This window comes from Lolium rigidum, chromosome 7, assembly GCF_022539505.1.
Source record: "Lolium rigidum isolate FL_2022 chromosome 7, APGP_CSIRO_Lrig_0.1, whole genome shotgun sequence".
In the NCBI taxonomy this organism is placed as follows: domain Eukaryota; kingdom Viridiplantae; phylum Streptophyta; class Magnoliopsida; order Poales; family Poaceae; genus Lolium; species Lolium rigidum.
The window spans coordinates 264,650,480-264,661,735 of record NC_061514.1 but is presented as its reverse complement, the minus strand read 5'-3'; the positions used below and the strand labels follow the sequence as shown (position 1 = coordinate 264,661,735).

The 11,256-nt window shown below is 41.7% G+C and overlaps 1 pseudogene; it reads left to right on the top strand.

Moving 5' to 3' along the window:
* The first annotated feature begins 1,624 nt into the window (after positions 1-1,624).
* LOC124672718 overlaps positions 1,625-11,256 on the top strand; it is a 14,430-nt pseudogene continuing 4,798 nt past the window's right edge.

The window sequence follows — 11,256 nt, the reverse complement described above, 5'->3', positions numbered from 1 at the left end:
TCGTCGTCGTCGCTGGGGCAGGCGAAGTCCGCAAGCTTCGCAGGGGAGTTGGGAACTACTGGCTGCTCGGGTCGGGTTGGTTTCTGAGGGTTTGCTCTTGGATCTGCTAGGCACAGGAAGTAAAGGGGCCGGGCCGGGCGGCGCAGCCTCTGCGTGCACTTGGACTGTTGCATGTGCGAGTCTTTTCCTATACATGGATCAGGTCGACGCAGCATGGTATGGGCCGGCTTAGTTAGGTGCTGCTCTTTTCTTTAATCATACTAGTTGAATGTCCGTGCGTTGCTACGGGTTCTAAAAAAATTGTTCTATTGTCGCCCATATAAAAAATGTATATGAAAAAAATCTGATTATGTAGAGTACAATATATTAGAATGAAGACATTTCTCCCTCTACCCTCTCCCCCCTCTCTCTCTATCTCTCTCTTGCTCTTCTAAAACATATAACTGCAAAGATATGACAAGATGCATCTGTCGTCTGTTCCAAAGTAATATTACAAGATTTAAAATCCTTAAGGTAGGCTATATTTTTCTCCCTTTACTTCTTTTAAGCATAGTATGAGAGCAGAAAGTTGAACTAATAAGAATAATTCCTACTCAATGATACAACACTCATGCAAGAAGCTCAAAAATAAGTGAGTCAAACATGTTTGAGATTGGAATGTGACAAACTTGAATTTTGAGTGCAATAGCTAAATACCGATGCGTTGTGACGGAAATCAATTATACACATATAGAAGGTGAATGTCTCTTGGGTGCTTGTGAAAAAATAAAATACGCATATAAAATTTAAAGTATTGACCTATAGTTGAAGCTATCATCTGCTCCTTCGATTCTATGGTACATGTATTAGGCTCTAATTTCTTCTTCCCCGCAGCTGTTGTTTCTCTCAGTTTAGAATTATATCACCTCTTTTGGTCACTTATACCCCCGTAGCAAAAGAAGAGCATACACAATCAATAATTCATTTTTGAGCCGGGGAAGAAACGCCTAAAATAGCGACTTAACACAAAGAGAAAATTACTCCTCGCGTTGCCCGCAGCGGGCGACTCGGGGGAGCCTCACCCGCGCCGCCGCCGGCCCCCAGGCTTCCTCCTCGCCTCCGCCGCTGCCGCTGGCCCCGCCGTGGTGGCGGCGGCTCCCGTCACCGAAGGTGGCTTGGGGAGAGCCGCGGTGAACGCGTGGTTAGCGTCGGCAGTGGAGCTTCGGCGTCGACGAGCTGGGCAGTACGTAGCTAGTGATACTTGCTCGCGCAGCAGGTTGCTGCAGAACAACAAGGCAGACTGCAGTAGCGATGGGATATACGATTTGATGAATCGTGATGTGGGAAGAATTTCAGAGCTACGCTCCATTGAACATCTGAACCGAGCAGTGAACTGAACTTTAGAAGAAGCACGGATCGGGATCAGGAGACCTCGGCCAGATGCATAGAACAGGACAAGAGGTATGGAACTCTCCCGCTGGCATATGGTGTGGTAGGTCTCCCGCCGGGCTGCTGCCGGTTGCAGACCAGAAGAAGGAAAGCGGGACGCGGGGGGTCGATTTGGTTGATTGGGTGGGAGGCAACCACGGGGTGCGGGCTGCCTTGGTGGCAGCGGAGCACAAGAGGCTATGGGGAAAATTTCGGGATGGTTGTTGGGGCCGCCAGCGTGGCGCGCGTGGTGGAGGATGCTGCCATGGCGAGCATGGACGGGTCGAGGTTGAAGACGGCCGGCGGTGCACACGCCATGGAGGTGGAGGTCGCACGGTGTGGTCCTGTCGCGGGTGTCCCGTCTTCCATCGCGAATCGGCAGAGCTGGGCCGCCGTTGCTCTATCCCCGGCCACGACCCAGACCATATTTAATCTAAATCCATGACTTGCGGGGTTTAATTCCCAATTTTCTATGGGGTCGTTCGTAAAACATGCAGACGTACCACGGTCGCATAGGAAATTTATTAGTAGAGATTTTTCTGTTTCTCTATGTTTTCTGTTTCTTTTTATTTAAAAATCAAAACATGTTTAAATTTTAAAATGTTCATATTAAAAAAAATGTGCAGATTTAAAATTGTTTAGATTTCAAAAAAATTCAAAATTTGAATAAATATTCATCCTGAAAAATGTTCGATCTTGAAAAATAATCAAATTTTGAAAATATTTTGATTAAAAATATTTAATTCAAAAAATCAAAATTTTAGAAAAAATCAGGTTAAAAAAACAACTTGTTCATATTTACACGTATGGTGGGCTCACCTGACAGGATGGGCTCGGCCCATTTGTCACTGAACAACAAACGGTTAAAATAGTTTAAATTTCAAAAAAAATCATATTTACAAATTGTTCAAATTCGAAAAAATTCAAATTTGAAACAAGTTCAAACTTAAAATAAGTTATAATTTTTTAAAAAAATAGGAAAACCGACCAACAAAACCAGAACTAGAGGGGGAACCATCACGACTAAAGAAAAAAAACAGGGAGAAAAAGATAAAATTGAAGAAAAGGCGAAGGAAAACCCTTGCCCTTGCTAACGCCTAACGGGTCGGCCTAGTCCTACGCCGCCATGTACGGGGCGCCCGATAGCGCCCTCTGACATGTTGTTGTTCAAAGTCCTTTTTGAAATTTAGGCGACTTTGTTCAATTGCAATCATGTCCTTTACAATATACGTGGCCAAGGAAATCAGGAGATTGATTAGCACAAGCCCTACCTCACATATCCCTAAAAGAAAACTGATCTAGCTCATGTGCAACTAAATTTGCTTCTCGGTTATAATGCGCAATAGTCGTCCTACCGAATTTAGATATCTTCTTTCAACAATCATCGATCACCACCGCTCCAGTAGTCATGTACTCTCAAGAATTGAGCAGAGCTTAAACCACCTCCAAGGAATCACATTCGATTGGAATGTGCACCAAATTGCTACGCCATCTCCAGCCCCATACATTGAAGCCAACGCCCCCATGGATGGTTTATCCATTGCAAATTGAATAAATACATTCCTTTCCGCAATGTTGAATCCCTCGGGATCACTCCCAAAGCCCCACATCTTACATTCACGTTGAAAGTTGCGTCAACATTTAATTCAAGAACACTCTACGCGGGCTTAGACCATCGGGATAACTTGTCATGTGCATTCTTCTTCCTTGCCAACTTTTAGCCCCTATTCCGCGAATAGCCAGCACAGATCTTTCTGCTTTTGCTCTCTTCTTCTCGTGAACAAGTCAACGTCGTCCCCACCAAATAAACCAACCGACTACCATTAGCAGTTCAGTTGCATTTGCTTGCCGCATCTCCCAACCACCAGGACTATCTAAACATAACAGTTACTCTAGAACAATAGCTCCTTCGGTAACATTTCAGATTTAGAGGCTACAAATAACAGGGAAATAGATGTGTGCATTCATGGAGAAATTTAGAATTTTTTTATGGAACTTGTAACACTGGTTGAAGTTTCACCTAAGATTATGATTTAGGAACTAATTCATCAAGCCGGGTGTTAAAACTTTGAAATAACAAGGAGGGCAGAAGTAAGATTCGTAAATAAAAGTGAATCAAAGCTAATCAAATATATCTGAATTGATCTTTATGATCCTTAAGGAACAAACAATAACTTGATCCTTAACTCTTCTTCTCTAACAATCAATTAACGCATTTGTTGAATAATTCTCTAGCACATGATCAATCAACCAAAGCTCATATCATTTGTATTCTTACCTTATTATATCTCATCTATTCTAATCTGGATCATCATCCTATCTATCATTACTTGGGATTAACAATTGTCAATTATCAAGTAAATCATCAAAATCTATGATGAAAATCTTGACTTTCCAAACCTTGATCGTCCTAACCATGATCTATTGAAATTTTTGTATCCCAAAACCATCAATCACAATCTTCTTAGAGAAGAGGTCTAGTGAGTCTAATGTATCGTTAATCCTTAGATTTAGAACCCATTTGGAAGTTGGAAGAGGTGAAACATATCCTAATTTAACTAGGAGTGAAGTCTTGAACTTAAGGTTATACTAAGTACAAGTAGAAATACCTATGAATGGTTCTCGTAGTCAAATCGAAATACTAGGAGAATAGAAGTAGAACAAGTTTAACCACCTGATACACAAAGGACCTTGATTAGCCAAATGGAACGTTAGCCAATATGATCAAAGGACTATAATGGTCAGGTTTAGGTCATTGGTGATTGACAATGAAAATAAGAGTGACATTGGTGGATAGAATTAGATCTAGTAAACAACCTACCCTAGAATAGCTAAGGATTGACAATTTAGTATGAGATCAAGTGGTCATATGAATCCTTCGGAAGAGACACATAATTTATAAGTTCAATGCAACTTATCAATGGAGTTCAAAGCCATGATAATATGACTACTTGATATAGAAGAGCTACACCGGATTCTAAATTTTGTAACTGCTGCTATAAAGAAAAAAGATTAAAAGAGATATAAGTCTAATGAGTATATACTCACAAATTGGTGGATACGACCAATCATAGATTGGTAATTAAGTGAGTTGTCAAAAATTGAGACCATGAAACAGTTTCCAACCTTCCATGATAAAAAGGTGGAATAATTGGATTCTTAGTATAAACAAGAGAGAATAATAGTACATGGAAATTCTAGGAGATCAATGATACCATTGGCAAATGTGGTTAAATCTACCCAAGACAGATAACTAAAATTCCTTATAACTATCTCAACTCAATTTTGAGTTACTCAAGATATTATAAAATACTTCCCAACATAAGGGCATCCAATTGAGATTTTCTTTAAAAAAGAAAACCCTAGATGATATTCTATATTTCATGTGAGAAGTGAATGTAGAATTAATTTATAAAGGGTCCAAATAAAAGAGAAAGGGATATAAAGAGCCTATGTAAATTCTCAAGAGTTCAAAATATTCATTTTGAATTGAATTCCATTTTTCAGGTTTCCCATATATTTTTCCTTCTATTCAAATTCGTCCCTACTAAGAAAGTATTCCCAAAAATTTATTCTAATTAAAGGAATGCAAATCCTTGAAAGAATATCATAACCAAATACTTAACTTCATAGAAATGTTTGGAGTTCAAATATTAAGTTTCAACAAATTTGATTTAAGGGCTTGTATACCATTTGAATTCCACATATTATTATCTGAGGAAATAATTAGTTAAAACACATTTCTAAATATTTTGAATGATGAAAAATACTGTTAGTCACACTCCTAAAAATTTAAGTAATTGAATTATTCAAACTTTCCCAAACCAGGACCGGATTCAAAAGAGAATTAAAATTTAAAATTTGAAAACACAAATTCAAAATAGAAAAGGAAAAACAAAGATAAGGAGAGAAAATAACAGAACAACAAAACTGGATCGGAACCCAATAGCCAGGCCACCTAGGAGTCCCAGCTAGATCCAAACCACCTTTGCACTTAAAACCAACCTGGTTGTGGGGGTTTTCGAAAAATGTCAAGACGACAAGTAGCTCGTTGTCCTCTTATCCATCATCGGTCTTCCGTTGTCTACAAACCACATGGTCGCCCGATACGTGACCAAACGGTCTCTGAGGCCCGGGTTATAAATAGATCACTGTTGTTCTAGTCAAAACCTAGTTTCCATTTCATCACAATCCTTGCTCTATTCTGTTGGAGATATGCCCAAGAGGCAATAATAAAAGTGTTTATTGTTATATCTTAGTTTTCATGATAAATGTTTACATCCCATGCTATAATTGTATTAACCAAAAACATTAATACTTGTGTGTTTTGTAAACATAAAGGAGTCCCTAGTAAACCTCTTGTTAAACTAGCTTGTTGATTAATAGATGATCATGGTTTCCTGATCATGAACATTGGATGTTATTAATAACAAAGTCATATCATTAGGTAAATGATGTGATGGATATACACCCATAGTAAGCGTAGCATATGATCAAGTCATTTAGTTATTTATGCTTCAAGCTTTAATATGCATAGTAACTTAATCCTTCGACCATGAGATCATGTTAATCACCTACACCGGATGGATGTTTTGATGAGACCAAACACTACTGCGTAAATGGGTAGCTATAAAGGTGGCATTAAGTGTTCGGAAAGTATAGGGTTGAGGCACTTGTATCAATAGTGGGATTTGTCCATCCTAATGACGGATAGATATACTCTGGGCCCTCTCGGTGGAATGACATCCAATTAGCTTGCAAGCATGTGACTGGTTCACAAGGGATATCATATCACGGTACGAGTAAAGAGTACTTATCAGTTACAAGGTTGAAATAGGTATGGAGATACCGACGATCAAAATTCGGATAAGTAAAATATCGCGAGACAAAGGGAATTGTTATTTTATGTGAATGGTTCTTTCGATCACGAAGTCATCGTTGAATATGTGGGAGCTATTATGGATCTCCAGGTCCCGCTATTAGTTATTGATCGAAGAGGAGTCTCGATCATATCCGCATAGTTCTCGAATCGTAGGGTGCCACACTTAAGGTTTGATGTCGTTTTAAGTAGATATGGAATATGGAATGGAGTTTAAATGTTGTTCGGAGTCTCGGATGGGATCCAGGACATCACGAGGAGTTCCGGAATGGTCCGGAGAATAAGATTCATATATAGGAAGTCACTTTCCAAGTTTTGGAAATGATTCGGTGCATTTATGGAAGGCGCTAGAATGTTCTAGAACCTTTCGGAAGAAATCACCATGGAAGGTGGAGTCCCGGATGGACTCCACCAACCCTAGCCGGCCAGCCAAAGGGGAAGGTGGAGTCCATGGTGGACTCCACCTCCATGGTCGGCCATAGGGGAAGGAAAGGGAGCAATCCCACTTCCCCTAGGTTTCACCCATATGGAAGTTTTTGAGTTGGACTCTTATTTGGATTTTGGGCAAACCCTTGGGGGTTCCACCTATATAAAGAGAGGGAGAGGGAGAGGGTTGGATACACCTTGGCCGCACCACCAAGGGGCTCCCTGGCCGGCGCCCCAAGCCCCCCTCTCTCCCAAACCCTAGCTACTCCCTCCTCCTTCTTCTCCCACAACGCGTACGGCGAAGCCCTGCCGGAGATCTCCACCACCACCGTCACCACGCCGTCGTGCTGGCGGGATTTCGAGGAGGATCTACTACATCCGCTGCCCACTGGAACGGGGAGAAGGACATCGTCATCAGCACCGTACGTGTGACCGAGTGCGAAGGTGCTGCCCGACTGTGGCACCGTCAAGATATTCTACGCGCATTTGAAAGCGGCAAATGATCGACTACATCAACAACGAGATCTAATCTCGTAGGCTTTGGAATCTTCGAGGGTTAGTCTCATGATCTTTATCTCGTTGCTACCATCTACTAGATTAGATCTTGGCTTGTTATTCATTCTTGCGGTAGGAATTTTTTTGTTTTCTATGCTACGAATCCCTACAGTGGTATCAGAGTCGTGTCTATGCATAGATTGGTTGCACGAGTAGAACATAATGGTTTTGTGGGCGTTGATGCTTTTGTTGTCTCTTGATATGTGTATTTTGCATCTTGCGGTATGGTGGGATGAAGCGGCCCGAGCTAACTTTACATGACCGCGTTCATGAGACTGTTCCACGCTCGACATGCAACTTGTATTGCATAAGTGGCTTTACGGGTGTCTGTCTCTCTCACCATATTTATGATTCAATTTACTATTTCAATTGACAACACTAGTATCAGCGTTGTGGTTCATGTTCGTAGGTAGATTGGATCTTACTCGAAAACCCTAAACCACGTAAAATATGCAAACCAAATTAGAGGCGTCTAACTTGTTTTTGCAGGGTTTGGTGATGTGATATGGCCATGATGTGATGATGAATATGTATGAGATGATCATTATTGTATTGTGACAACCGGTAGGAGCCTTATGGTTGTCTTTATATTTCATGTAGTAGTATTATTTCAAAGTAGTTGTAATAGTTGCTACATATGGTGAACAACCATGAAGACGGCGCCATGGACCTTGACGCACCGCCGACGATGATGGAGATCATGCCCGTGCTTTGGAGATGAAGATCAAAGGCGCGAGATAAAAGGGCCATATCATATCACATTATGAATTGCATGTGATGTTAATCCTTTTTATGCATCTTATATTGCTTAGATCGCGACGGTAGCATTATAAGATGATCCCTCTCACTAAAAATCAAGATAATAAAGTGTTCGTCCTTAGTTAGCACCGTTGCTAAGACTCATTGTTCGAAGCATCACGTGATGATCGGGTATGATAGACTCAACGTGTGCATACAACGGGTGCAAGCCAGATCTGCACATGCGGAAACTAGGGTTTGACTTGACGAGCCTAGCATGTACAGACATGGCCTCGGAACACGGAAGACCGAAAGGTTAAGCATGAATCATATAGATGATGTGATGAACATGTTGATGTTTGCCATTGAAACTACATCATCTCATGTGATGATCGGACTTGGTGTAGTGGATTTGGTTCATGTAATCACTAAGACAATGCAAGGGATATTGTTTTGAGTGGGAGTTCACCTAGTTAATTTAAGAATTAATAGTAAACTCAAATTTATCATGAACAAAGTCTAAATTGTATTTGAATTAAATTTTGTAGAATTGGCATCCGTTTTCTACTTTACGCTAGGCTTGTAATTGAGACAGAAATAATGTTAAATCTGACAAGTAACTTTACGGACTGGTACCGTATTGTTAAAGAATCACGAATGATTAAGTCCGATAGTAAACTTTTGGTAATCCTCAAATTGCTGATTCGAAAAGCAATGGTTTCAATTAGTATCTAAAATTATCTTGTCTCCGTAAAAATTGATGTTCAAATCCGTTTGAAAAGTAAGGAGCTGAAAAGTTAGTTTTCAGAAATAAAAAAGGTATGAGATATATGTGATATCTAAGACCTTATTACAAGATAATAGAATATAATTGGGATTTCTATTTTCGTGCCCTCGGTTCCTTAGTTGCGCTCAGTTTTCCCCAGCTCCTTAGTTTTTCCTCAGTTTCCCCAAGTCCTTGTTTGAAACCCGCAGAAGCAGCTCAGACGGCAGGAATCCGTTAAGTTGACCGTTCCGTGCTGACGAGTGGGGTCGTGTCGTTTGTGGGGTCGCGTCGTGTGGGGCTGGTAGGAAGGAACCGCGTGGGACAGGACGAGACCATGTTTGTGTGGCCGTAGCATGTGGGGCCGTAGCGTGTGGAGCCGTGTGGGTCCGGGACGTGGGCACGAGTGGTTTCTGTCTCTTTCGCCCAGATTAGCAGTTTTCAATGTACCTTTTCCTCTCTCTCGCTCGATCTCATTCATATTTGATAGCCCAAATTGGTAGCAAATCTAGAGCAGCTTCTCCTTCTGTTTTTTAATGCCATTCATTTTTTTATGCCTTCGTTTTTACCCAATCAGGTAGGAAATCTAGGGCACAAATCCAGAGAAAATATTGGATAAGCTGCATATAGCAGCCAACATAGCATAGATATATTCACGACAGATCCAACAGTAGTACCGATAGAACCCTACAACATAAGCTACATTTTACATGAATTTAAGCTGCTCTACGTATAGAGCAGTCACATACAAAGAGTGCGATGAGGCATGTTTAATGCCTCCGGGTTGCGCCTGTGACTCGCCTGGAGGTTGCGCAGGTGAATCCCAAGTGCTTTGTGTTTGGCCATGAACGCATGCACTTTCACCGTCATTCCAACTCTAGCTCCGCATCTGCCAATTGATTCAGCATGGTTCACCAGGCAGTTGAAGTCGGTGCCGCGGAGCTTCCTGTTGCAGAAGGGGCACTTGTAAATGCCTCGAGCAAAGGGGCCATCGTAGTGGCTGGACTGCAGCCTCATGAGGACGTGACGAGTCTTGGTGTGGAAGGACTCATCGTCGTTGTCGACGTCGCTGCTCTGCACCTGTCACGTAGCACCAAAGATCGTGCAAAAAACACGGAGTCAATTGCAACGATGATGGAACAGAGAGTGAACAAAGATCATGCATGATAATATGGGCTCGAAAAAAGAGGTAGCCGATACGTCTCAAACGTATCTATAATTTCTTATGTTCCATGCTACTTTTATGATGATACTCACATGTTTTATACACACTTTATGTCATTATTATGCATTTTCCGGAACTAACCTATTAACGAGATGCCGAAGTGCCGGTTCTCGTTTTCTCGCTGTTTTTGGTTTCGTAAATCCTAGTAAGGAAATATTCTCGGAATTGGACGAAATCAAGGCCCACGATCTTATAATTCCACGAAGCTTCCAGAACACCGGAGAGGGACCAGAGGGGAGACCCAGGGGCCCCACACGCCATGGCGGCGCGGCCAGAGGGGGGGCGTGCCCCCCTATTGTGTGGTGATGGCGTGTATTTCACACGTTCGTTGGGCAACCCCAAGAGGAAGGTATGATGCGCACAGCAGCAAGTTTTCCCTCAGAAAGAAACCAAGGTTTATCGAACCAGGAGGAGCCAAGAAGCACGTTGAAGGTTGATGGCGGCGGGATGTAGTGCGGCGCAACACAAGGGATTCCGGCGCCAACGTGGAACCTACACAACACAACCAAAGTACTTTGCCCCAACGAAACAGTGAGGTTGTCAATCTCACCGGCTTGCTGTAACAAAGGAGTAACCGTATTGTGTGGAAGATGATTGTTTGCAGAGAAAATAGTAAAAACAAATATTGCAGCAGATTTGTATTTCAGTATTAAAAGAATGGACCGGGGTCCACAGTTCACTAGAGGTGTCTCTCCCATAAGATAAAAGCATGTTGGGTGAACAAATTACAGTCGGGCAATTGACAAATAGAGAGGGCATAACAATGCACATACATGGCATGATAAGTATAGTGAGATTTAATTGGGCATTACGACAAAGTACATAGACCGCCATCCAACTGCATCTATGCCTAAAAAGTCCACCTTCAGGTTATCGTCCGAACCCCTTCCAGTATTAAGTTGCAAAGCAACAGCCAATTGCATTAAGTATGGTGCGTAATGTAATCAATAACTACATCCTCGGACATAGCATCAATCTTTTATCCCTAGTGGCAACAGCACAACACAACCTTAGAACTTTCATCGTCATCGTCCCAGGTGTCAATGCAGGCATGAACCCACTATCGAGCATAAATACTCCCTCTTGGAGTTACTAGCATCAACTTGGCCAGAGCCTCTACTAATAACGGAGAGCATGCAAGATCATAAACAACACATATGCAATAACTTGATAATTAACATAACATGGTATTCTCTATCCATCGATATCCCGACAAACACAACATAGAGTATTACAGATAGATGATCTTGATCATGTTAGGCA